This window comes from Lampetra fluviatilis, chromosome 74, assembly GCF_964198595.1.
Source record: "Lampetra fluviatilis chromosome 74, kcLamFluv1.1, whole genome shotgun sequence".
In the NCBI taxonomy this organism is placed as follows: Eukaryota; Metazoa; Chordata; class Hyperoartia; order Petromyzontiformes; family Petromyzontidae; genus Lampetra; species Lampetra fluviatilis.
The window spans coordinates 2555959-2568015 of NC_136348.1; the positions used below are offsets into that span (position 1 = coordinate 2555959).

General features: G+C 53.5%; 2 protein-coding genes and 1 pseudogene across 2 annotated transcripts in view; 2 read left to right on the top strand and 1 right to left on the bottom strand.

The window, feature by feature from the left end:
* The window catches only part of LOC144953332 (uncharacterized), a 446639-nt gene that overhangs the window by 35046 nt on the left and 399536 nt on the right, over positions 1–12057 (top strand).
* The window catches only part of LOC144953325 (uncharacterized), a 378709-nt gene that overhangs the window by 11902 nt on the left and 354750 nt on the right, over positions 1–12057 (bottom strand). The gene's annotated exons all lie outside the window — the stretch shown is intronic.
* Positions 49–12057, top strand: part of LOC144953326 (uncharacterized) — a 30602-nt pseudogene continuing 18593 nt past the window's right edge.

Here is a 12057-nt window from a genome sequence, read left to right on the forward strand (position 1 = left end):
GTGACAATGGAGGAGAACACGGAGAGAGAGGAGAAAGACAATACGGAGATGGAGGACAAGGAGACAAAGGATGAACAGATGGTCGTGGTGGAGGACATGGGGACGACGGACAAAGGGGAAACAATGGTGGTGGAGGAGGAAGAGAAGACGGTGGTGATGGTGGTGCCGGAAGTTGAGGAGGAGATGAAGGAGGAAGAGATGGTTCTAGCGGAGGAGAAGAAGATGGAGGTGGTACAGGAAGAGGAGGAGGTAGAGGAGGAGATGGTGGTGGAGGATGAAGAAGAGGGGATGGAGGAGGATGAGACGGAGGAGAAGATGGAAGAGGAGCAGGTGGAGATGCACGAAAAGAAGAGGAAGCGAGGGGGCGTCGCTCGCGTGGCGAGAGCGATCGCCTCACTCCTCCGCCGCGTGCTGCTTTGTGGTGGCAGGTCCACCGCCCAGTAGGGGTGGTGGCGGTGGTCGTGCATCGGTGCCAACCGTGACCACTATCACCACACTACCCGCCCACCCAGTGATACTCGCTACACACACCACACGGTTCCCCAGAGAGACGGTGCCACTGGGACCACAGCTGGGGAATGAAGCTGAGCAGCAGATGCCAGGACTACAGCGGAGAATGACTGCTGCCAGGAGACCTCACATCACACACACACGGGACTATGTCATTAGCATAGCTGGCCCCACAATGGGCCCCTTCCATGCTGGTTTTCATCCAGGCAGTCCTCATGGGATGACCTTGCCATGGTTTCCAGGACATGGTCGTATTAGCATTTTATTGTGCTTGAATGTATGTTATGTGCAAATGCACATCATTAGTCGTAAATGCGAGGGAGGGGTTAAGAGGTGCACGTTTAATCCAGTGTTAACATTTATTTTAGCATCATATTAAAGGACACTGTTGTTGATAAGAATTTGTCTGGACGTGGCACGTGCCTTGTTCTACTCGATCAACCAAATTTAGTACAATGTTGGTCATACAGGAGTGTGATTTCATTCATGAGTAGTATTCACAGAGCCCCTATGACACTAACCTACCTAAAGTTATGGTTAAACAAAGTAATCTTGAGTGACTTAATTCTCAGCTCAGACATGATCATCGCAATCATTTCCAAAGACGTGTGGGGTCCTGCGAGAGCAGGTCCCGACTACAAACAGCTGGGCAGCAGAATCGGAAGTAGCTGCGTCGCCCTCGAAATGTGATGTTGCTGCTGTTGTTGTCGCTGCTGTTGTTGCTGTTGTAGTTGCTTCTGTTGCTGTGATAAACGCAGGGAGGTGGTGTCCCGTGATGGGATGACGCCTTTGATTAAAGCCTCTGATCAAACTCACCCGATTGACGCCCTTGATCGTCGTATTTGATCTGACATTGTATACTCTCACATGTTAAGCTCTAACATAGTGAAACGTAATATTATAACCTATGAACTACAACCTATCCATTGTAACGCTGTAAAAGAATATTACCTATTGGGTTTCACTCCCTCGTCGAGAAGGCCGCTCTCTTCCTTTTCTAAAGTTACATGCTAATTTCTCTGCATTCACTTTAAATCGAGGACAAAGTTTTTCCATTTATTCAAAATAAGCGCACAATTACACACTGAGATGCACTTACATATTCATACATGAAGCACAATGGGCACATTACCCTTCGGTATGTTAATAGGCATGCGGATTGTGCATTCCAAAATTAACTTTCGAATGCAAATATCCTGAAAGAAAAAGGATTGGATCCTAGGGGGGGAGTTATAAGGCGGCTCAGAAGCAGAGCTCAATGCCATTTCGAGAGGAAACTTGATGAGGTTGGACGCTCGACTCTGTGCCCTGTATGTGGGAAGACATTTGCGCAGGCATCAACTCTTCAAACTCATCAGAGAACACACACGGGCGAGAAGCCATTCCTTTGCTCTGTGTGTGGGAAGACATTTGCAAACTCATCACATCTTCAGAGTCACCAGAGAACACACACGGGCGAGAAGCCATTCCTGTGCTCTGTGTGTGGGAAGGCATTTGCACACTCGTCAACCATGAACAGGCATCAGAAGGTCCACAATGATAGGAAAATGAAATCAAAAACTGAAATTCAAGGTGCTGCAATGAGTCCTGACGAAGTTTCCACCTTCGATCCCATGCAGTTGGATCCCGAGAGATGGCTGGATGTAATGGAGTGGCTCGAGAGTCAACCAGAGAGCTCGGGGTGACTGAAAAAATATTATGTAATGTGGTTATACCTATTAAGCCGTATCGAGTACTTTTGTGTGTAATTTTGACCATTTTAGTTTTACAGTTTTTATGAGAGTTTAATGACGTGCCCAGTGGTGGTTTGTAATGTTATCGGATTACTTGCCGAAGTGGTGTGATGAGCACTGGTTGTGAGAGGGTTCAATTGTAGTCGTTAAGTGTTCCTGTTGAGCTAAAGTTGGGATGCGTCTGTAGGTACATCTTTACTCAACATTTTAAACGTTTTAGTTTTCAAGTATATAGCTTTTTGAATTGGTATTAATCGACTTTAGATAGCCGATGTCAGGATGTACATTGATGACGCGTTCGTTGGATATATGGCCTTGACTTCAACATAGACGCACAGTGAACACATGTGGTCAACTAATAAGGAAATAATGGGGAATGAAACTTTAACGCTTTGGTATTCCTGGAACGGAAACGGTTTGCATTCTACTGGAAATGTGTGAACATAGGATGTAATAAACATTCCCTTCGAGTTTTGACGTTAAAATGTATTTTTAAAACGTATTTTTTACAAATGTTTGTCCGGTCTATATTTTATAATGTTCCTAGCAAAAACATGTTCAGATAATTTCAGGTGGAGGATCTCCGTCACACAAGTGTGCCCTTAACCGGCAGCATCTTGGCTGTCTACCCGATTAACACGTGTTCCTTGAGGAGAAAGTTCCCCGTAGTTAATCTTTCATCAACGTACCAGTCCCAAATCCCGAAGTATGTCGGGGATAAACTCTACTTTATAACATGTAAACTGTAATACTATAAACTATAACACTAAACATTAAACGATTATAAACTAGTGTTTTAATTTATAACCATATAAACGGAGATAAGGTATTATAATATCATTAGAAGCATTAGAATCACAGTGTGATCGTATAAGAATCACGCACAAACCCATTCTTAATTCATGAGATTATGAATCTTTACAATTTTATAACAATCACAAATTGTAACAAAGCTAAATTACCACAAGCAAAACACCACGCTCACGTGACGAATTCTTAAACAAACTGCAACAATCAAGTGACAGAACTCAACATAAAAATGCCGCAATAAAAAGAACAACATTAATGGACAAATCCTAAAAACAGCCAACTCGTAAACGGGGCGGTATATGACAGCCTTCGCTGCTGTCGACGGGGCAAAGCAGCGAGTGATTAACTCCATTGTTTCAGAATCCGTGTCATCACCCGGTCACAGCGCATTAGCCAAACTACATCTCCCCAACAAGGCAACCTTCACTATTCTGTATATTTTAGCAGTATATTTACGGACGCACTTGAAGATAACAATTCGTCGAGAAAAGGCAGGCGACTTGTTCTACCAACATGATTTCAATTTATATCCGAAATAAGTACGAGTTCATTCCTGAGTAGTATTCACTAAGCTCCGATGGCACTAACCTAAACACTGTTATGATTAAACAAAGCAAACATTAGTCGCTCATCCCAGCTCAGACATGATCATTGCAATTATTTCCAAATCCGTGTCGGGTCCCACGAGAACAGGGCAGGTCCACAAACTCTCAAATTGTAAACTCACATTGTATACTCTAACATTATAAACTCTAACAATATAACCTTTAAACTATGAGCTATGTAGGGGCCGTTGGCCCGCGAGATCCCTCCCTCCATCATCCCCTATTCCGTTTGTTACCCCACCTCCCTAATACCCGCTAGGGTTTCGCCGGCCTTCGAACGCGACGCCCTTACCCATACGGCTTCACGCAGCGCTCGCACGCTGCAAGCATACGTGCGCACGGCATCATCAATCAAACGCCATACTCCCCCTCTTTACGCCGCTACATACAGCTCTCGCACGCTGCGAGCGTGCGCCCGTCTACAGCCCTGGGCGGCACTCACTCAACACTGACCACTCACGTTAGGATCGCGCACCTGTATCACACACGGAGTGAACACACGCGACACCCACCCTCGCGCCGCTCTGCGCAGCGCTCCCCCGAGACGAGCCGCAGCACTACACTCACCCCTGACTACTCGCGTTATGATCGCGCACCTGTATCGCACACGTCGTGAACGTGCGCGCACACACATACAGCTCCACACGCGATGCCCACTCTTGCGCCGCTCTGGCCGCTCACGTTACGATCGCGCACCTGGGGTACGCCGATTACGCACGCCGAGAGCTTACGCAAGTAACGAGCACACGCAAGCGGGGCACACGCCGACACGACGACTCGTCCCCTCCCCCACTCGCGCGTGCACGTCAACACAAGTATCGTACAAGGACGATTCTCCTCTCACACGGCTGCGTAGTCACGCCAACACACAAAAGCGCTCTCCCCGGGCGTTAACCCACACACCTCCGTACCCGCACAATCGTACAGAGACCACGGCCTTTATGCAGATGTAGTGGTGGTATTGACGTGCGCCGACTGTGACAGTGATGGATCACGGGGCGGCGCGGGGTGCGGGGTTGGGCACGCGTTGTGGGCGTGGTGTGGACGCGCGCGCCGGGAGTGACAGATGACGAGGCGGCGCGGAGTGAGTGGTGAGGCACGATGAGATGTGGGAAAAGAGGATCGTAGCCAGCACCCGGCGATTGGTCGAATAAGTGGGTGCTCGCAGCGACGTCCGCAGGTGGGGTATAAAGGGGGACGCGCGAGAGCACTCGGGGAGAGTTACCCAGTTGAAGACCCGAAGACGGAGCTGAAGACCTAGTGAAGCCGAGTAGCTCAGTGGCGTTAGTCGCCGAGTAGCTAAGTGGATGTTGGTCATCCGAGTAGCTCAGTGGGCGTTAGTCGCCAAGTAGCTAAGTGGGTGTTTGTCACCCGAGTACTAAGTGGATGTTGGTCATCCGAGTAGCTCAGTGGCGTTAGTCGCCAAGTAGCTAAGAGGATGTTGGTCATCCGAGTAGCTCAGTGGGCGTTAGTCGCCAAGTAGCTAAGTGGGTGTTTGTCACCCGAGTACTAAGTGGATGTTGGTCATCCGAGTAACTCAGTGGGCGTTAGTCGCCAAGTAGCTAAGTGGGTGTTTGTCACCCGAGTACTAAGTGGATGTTGGTCATCCGAGTAACTCAGTGGGCGTTAGTCGCCAAGTAGCGAAGTGGGTGTTTGTCACCCGAGATACAAAGTAGGTGTTAGTCACCTGTAACCAAGTTTGATAAAATAAAGAGTGTGTTACCCGTGAAGTCGTCTCCCGTGGAGTTACTACATTACAACTGGCGTCAGAAGTAAACCTGTCTTCAAGAAGTATGGACACAAGGAAGACTACCCGTACCCACGAGCGAGGTCGGGATGACGACGGCGTACCGGGGACACCGACCTCGGGAGTAGAGGACGAGGAGTTGCCGCCGATGCAGCACTTCGCGGTGATGGCCGACGCTCCGCTTGCCTCCGACACCGGCCTCCAGGACGCGCACGCCCGCTTGGCGGAGTTGCTACTCGCCGCCGCCGCTGTCTTGGCCGACATCTCCTTTCCGGCGAGCGGAAAAACGGCTGCGGGGGTCGTGGAGGAAGCGACGGTGGAGGATTCCCGCCAAAGGGCGCTTCGCGCCAAAAGCCTGGAAGTTGCCGCCGTTTTTGGGGGGCCGCCACCGATTGGCGGGAAAGACGGACGCCACGTGGCCGGACACCTCCGCGCAGCGCAGCCCACGTCATCGGCGCGCGCCGGAGCCCTCCATTTTGCGCCTGACAACCGAGCCGACATTTTACACAACTCCAGCGGAGCGCGGGAAAATCTCTCCGACGTCGACGACGATCGGGTCCTCCAGCAAAGATTGCCCGCGCTGTCGGCGTTCAAGGCGGATGGGGGCGACTGGGGAGCCTTCCAACGAAGGTTCCTCGCTCATCAGGAGATGTCGGGGTGGTCCGACACCACTGCCCTGCGTGCGTTGCCAGCGATGCTTGACGACGACGCGCTTGCAGCCTTCACATCTGCTGCAAGGTCGTCCCGCTCTACGCTCCAGGCCGCACTACACCTGATGGCGAAGGTGTTCGGGCCGCCCTCCACGTGCCGCCACCAGTTCTACGATCGGCGGAAGGTGGCTGGGGAAACGACGCTAGCCTACCGCACGGCACTGCTCGCCTTGGCGGACGCGGCTTTTCCCCGCATGGATAAGGAGGGGAAGGACGCCATGGTGACGGAGCAGCTGCTGGTGTTGGCCCACGAGTTGGGGGTCCCCATCAACGTGGCAGACGAGATGGAGATCTGCTCCCTGGCGATCGCCACGAGCATTCACGCGTACGAGGTCCTCAAACGCAAGCCGGGGGTCGTCTGCAAATGGCCGGGGAATGCGGCACTGGCCGCCACGATCGCCGAACCTCAGCCAGCTGCGGTGCAGGAGCGGGCCTTCGCTGCACCGTGTCCGGGGGAGTGGAGAACGGGAGGTCGTTCGCCCACACGTTCGCCCCGCAAGCTGGAGCAACCGAAACCTACGACGTCCGTCGTCTGCTACAACTGCGGCCTTCGGGGTCACGTCGCAGCCGGGTGCCGGGCCCCGCGTCCGCGCACCGCAGGACCACGTCGGGACGACGACCAGGGCCACAAGTCATCCCAACAAAACCCGGCAAGTCGCGGCACCTCACACGTTCGGTCCACAAACACGGCACATTCGGGTCGCCGCTTCGCGGTGGGGGGTTCGCGGCTGGGTGCCGGGGGTTCAATTCGGCGGGGGGGGTCCGTACGCGGCCCGCAAGCAGTCGAGTGGTCCGAATTGGCCCACAGGATCGTGGCTGCGTCAGCCGGGTCGTCCGTGGTAACGGGGTTCATTGACGGGGTTGAGGTCCGGGTGCTTGTTGACACGGGTGCGTCGGCCACCATCATCTCGGACCTTATTTATAACATCCTTCCCGTCCAAAGTAGACCCCTTCTGCCGGTAGACGTGCCATTTTATGCGGCGAATGGGGGATCCCTGGGGATCATCGGCCAGATTCGGGCGACTATTTGCATTGGGGACATTAAATTAGCGGGCCCTATTTTTGTATCATCATCGCTGGCCGTTCCCTGTTTGCTAGGTACGGACTTTTTGTCAAAAATGCCCATCAAAATTCTTATTGATCAGGCCTGCATAGAGCTTCCGTCAGGTCGGCGGGTTGCCTTCTTGTCGAGCCCTATCAAAGTGCGCACGGTTTGTGCGACGGTGCAGGCGCTGGCGACTCACACTGTACGGGTACCCCCGGGATCGCAAATGTTAGTACCCCTTCGGTTCAGGAAGCCACTCGAGGTGGGTGCGGAGGCACAGGGGGTGCTGTTGGGGCCGTCAAACAGAGCCAGTAAGGGCCTCGACTTAGCGGTTGCTCAAACCATGGTGAGAGGGGACAGTGAGCCGTTCGTAATGGTCCTGAATACGGGGTCGCGGCCGGCCGTAATTGCGCAGGGAACGGTGCTGGCTCACGCCGCGCCGCTGCCCGTTGAGGAACGGCTCGTGGCTCAAGCAGATTTTACTGTCGAGTCGCATCCTCAAAGTGATGAGGGGACTGAGTGGTTGGACTCGCTGTGTGCGGGTTCTGCTAACTTGTCCGGGGTGCAATTGGGAGCATTGAGGGGTTTGCTCATCGAGTTTGCTGACGTGTTCAGCAAACATAAGTACGATATCGGCTGCACTGACCTGTTGCGCCACCACATAGCTACAGGGGACGCGGCCCCTATTCGTCAGAATCCTTTCCGGCTCAGCCCGGCCGAGAAGGAACATGTGCAATCGGCGGTTAATGATATGTTGGCGGCCGATATCATTTCGCCCTCTTCTAGTCCGTGGGGTGCTCCTATTGTCCTAGTAAAGAAACAGGACGGGTCCTTGCGGTTTTGTGTCGATTTCCGCCGCTTAAACAAAATCTCGATGGCGGATGCGTATCCGCTCCCCAGGATGGATGAGTCGCTGGATGCCTTGGCGGGAGCGCAGTTTTTTTCCACACTCGATCTGCTTTCTGGATTTTGGCAATTGCCACTCGATAACGAGTCTAAACCTAAAACTGCTTTCCGCACACCTGGGGGCCTTTTTGAATTCAACCGTTTGCCCATGGGCTTACATTCCGCCCCCGCCACGTTCCAGAGACTCATGGAATTGGTTTTGTCAGGCCTCCAATGGGATACCTGTTTGATTTATCTTGACGATATTATCGTCTTTAGTCGGACTTTCGAGGAGCACCTCCAGCGACTGAGAGCGGTGTTCCTCAGGATGCGTTCCGCTAAGCTAAAATTTAAACCGGCTAAATGTTTTCTGCTTCGGGAATCTGTCAGGTATTTGGGCCATATCGTGAGTCGTTCAGGGATCTCGACGGACCCTGCTAAGACGCATTGCGTCAGCTCATGGCCAACGCCAACCTCGGTCACGGAGGTTCGTAGTTTCATTGGTTTTGCCTCCTATTACCGTCGTTTTGTCAAGCAATTTGCCACCATAGCCAAGCCCCTGCACGCTTTGACGGCTAAGGGTGTGAGGTTTCACTGGGGGGCAGAGGAGGAGGATGCGTTCTGCTCCCTCCGTGACGCTTTGGTGCAGGCTCCCCCCTTGTGTTACCCCGATTTCACACAACCGTTTTTGCTTGACACGGACGCCAGCAATACGGGTATCGGGGGGGTGCTCTCACAGTTGGTCGGGGGGGTTGAACGGGTGGTCGCCTACGGTAGTAGGGTTCTTTCCCCCGCAGAACAACGCTATTGCGTAACTTGTCGTGAATTGTTAGCCATTGTGTTTTTTACACAGCAATTCAGGCCGTATCTTTACGGCCGTCATTTTACGGTCCGGACGGACCATGCGGCTCTACAATACGCTATGCGCGTGGCGCAGCCATCGGGCCAATTGTCCCGATGGTTGGAGGTCCTTCAAGACTACCAATTCACGACGATTTACCGAAAAGGGTTGCGGCACTCAAACGCGGACGCCTTGTCGCGGTTGCCGCCGTGCACGGACTGCACATGTTTGTTGGGATCAGCGCGGTGCAAACCCCCGGTCGCCGGCGCCCCGGGAGTTGCGCTCGCCGCCACTGACACCCCGGGAGAGGACGCCCCCACGGGGAGGGATTCGCTGTTGTCGTTGCCCCTCATTGAGTGGGGCCGCCTCCAGATGTCCGACAGCTCCCTACTTACGCTGCGTCGGAAAGTTGGCGCTCCCGAACAAGGGGAGGCGCGGGTCGGTTCCTGGGTGTGCAGACAGGGCCTGTTGATGAGGTGGGACAACATGTCCCGGCGTCACGTGCTCGTGGTGCCTGTTGCTATGCGGGGTAGGATTGTTCTGGCAGCTCATGAACGGCTCATGCATCTGGGTTTTCACAAAACGCTCGCCCTAATCCAGCGAGACTATTATTGGCCGGGGATGGGTAACGACGTGGCGAATATTCTTAAGGGATGCGTAGAGTGCGCCAAAAGGAAACCGCCACCATTGGCGGCTAATCCACCGCTGCAATCCATTCAGGTTTCGCGTATAAACGAATTGGTAGCGTTGGACATCTTGGGGCCCTTTCCGGTTACACCAAGGGGAAATAGGTTCCTGCTGGTTGGCGTGGAATACTTCACCCGATGGCCTATGGCATGGCCGCTCACCAACCAGTCGGCTGCGGCGGTGGCGGACGCCTTTGTCCAGGGTTATGTGTTGGACAAGGGCGCCCCCGAACGCTTGCTGACGGATCAAGGGAAGAATTTTTCGAGCGTTTTGTTGCGCGAGGTGTGCGACCTGTTGGGTACAAAGAAAGTGCGTACTTCCCCCTACCACCCGCAGACTGACGGGATGGTTGAGCGTCTGAACAGAACGATTACGTCTATGTTGTGCCAACAGGTCTGCGACGATCAGGTTGATTGGGACTTACAGGTGCCGGGGGTACTCGCGGCCTATCGAATGGCCCCTCATGCGGCGACAGGGTTTTCCCCATTTTTTCTTATGTATGGGCGGGAGGCCGATCCGGCCATGGACGTCCAACTGGGGATTTCCCAGCCACGTGCAAAATCTAAATTGGCAGACCACATCAAATTTAATATCGCCAAATTGACTGAAGCGCGGGAGGGGGCAAGGTTGAATTCGCGGTCGCGGCAAATTGCAAACGAGAAATTGCATGAGCGGAGGGTGCATACGCATGATTGGAAACCAGGCGATAAGGCCTGGCTGCATTGTCCACATGCACCGTTGGCTACGTCCCCCAAGTTGTTGAGACCTTGGAGGGGACCGGTGGAAATTGTGCGGGTTGCACGGCCCCAGAGTATACAGATTAAATGGGGGAAACGCCGTTGGTATGTGCACCCCTCCCGACTGAAGCCCTATGCGGCACCGTGTGACCCCGTTCTGTGCCGTGACGACCGGGCGTGTGATGTGACCGTCGACTCGGGGAGGGAGGTGTCGCAGGCTGATCCTCACGTGTCTCCACCTGACCCACCCCCAGGTGCCTCGGGCTTGACGGCTGCTGACCATCGAGAGCCTGAACCCCGGGGCACGCACGAGTCCTCGATGCCTGGCCGATGTCTTCCTGAACCGCCGGCACCACCGGACGTTCAACCGCGTCTGGTGCCGTACGACGGACCGGCAAGGCGGACTCGGGCTAGGTCTCAACAATTTTCATGAGGACGGGTTTTTTTTTGTGCTCTACACCGAGCTCGCCCGGTGTTCCCCTCTGCCGGGATAATGTCCCGTTGTAGGGACGCTCGGAAGAAAAGGGGACACAGCACGAGTCGAAAGAAAGAAAAAAAAAAAAATTTCCATTTATTTTTTTTGTATACACATTGCTATTGTCACTCGCCGGTTTGTATATATTGTTCTGTTGTCGCGGTGGCATTGGTTGAGGGTTGCGGATGGTGGTGTTCGCGTCGTGTTGTGTTGTTAGCTTAGTTGTTGTTCTTGTTGTTGTGTTGTGTTACGGGGCACACAGGGAGGGTTTGTAATTTTTGTAGCAGCCGGGGCGGCTGCGAGCTATGTGGTAGGGGGTGATGTAGTGGTGGTATTGACGTGCGCCGACTGTGACAGTGATGGATCACGGGGCGGCGCGGGGTGCGGGGTTGGGCACGCGTTGTGGGCGTGGTGTGGACGCGCGCGCCGGGAGTGACAGATGACGAGGCGGCGCGGAGTGAGTGGTGAGGCACGATGAGATGTGGGAAAAGAGGATCGTAGCCAGCACCCGGCGATTGGTCGAATAAGTGGGTGCTCGCAGCGACGTCCGCAGGTGGGGTATAAAGGGGGACGCGCGAGAGCACTCGGGGAGAGTTACCCAGTTGAAGACCCGAAGACGGAGCTGAAGACCTAGTGAAGCCGAGTAGCTCAGTGGCGTTAGTCGCCGAGTAGCTAAGTGGATGTTGGTCATCCGAGTAGCTCAGTGGCGTTAGTCGCCGAGTAGCTAAGTGGATGTTGGTCATCCGAGTAGCTCAGTGGGCGTTAGTCGCCAAGTAGCTAAGTGGGTGTTTGTCACCCGAGTACTAAGTGGATGTTGGTCATCCGAGTAGCTCAGTGGCGTTAGTCGCCAAGTAGCTAAGAGGATGTTGGTCATCCGAGTAGCTCAGTGGGCGTTAGTCGCCAAGTAGCTAAGTGGGTGTTTGTCACCCGAGTACTAAGTGGATGTTGGTCATCCGAGTAACTCAGTGGGCGTTAGTCGCCAAGTAGCTAAGTGGGTGTTTGTCACCCGAGTACTAAGTGGATGTTGGTCATCCGAGTAACTCAGTGGGCGTTAGTCGCCAAGTAGCGAAGTGGGTGTTTGTCACCCGAGATACAAAGTAGGTGTTAGTCACCTGTAACCAAGTTTGATAAAATAAAGAGTGTGTTACCCGTAAAGTCGTCTCCCGTGGAGTTACTACATTACACATACAACGACCACACACCCGCGAATGCAGTGCACGCTAATACCACGTTCAAAAACACCCAACAACACGGTTCCGTTACTACGCTCGA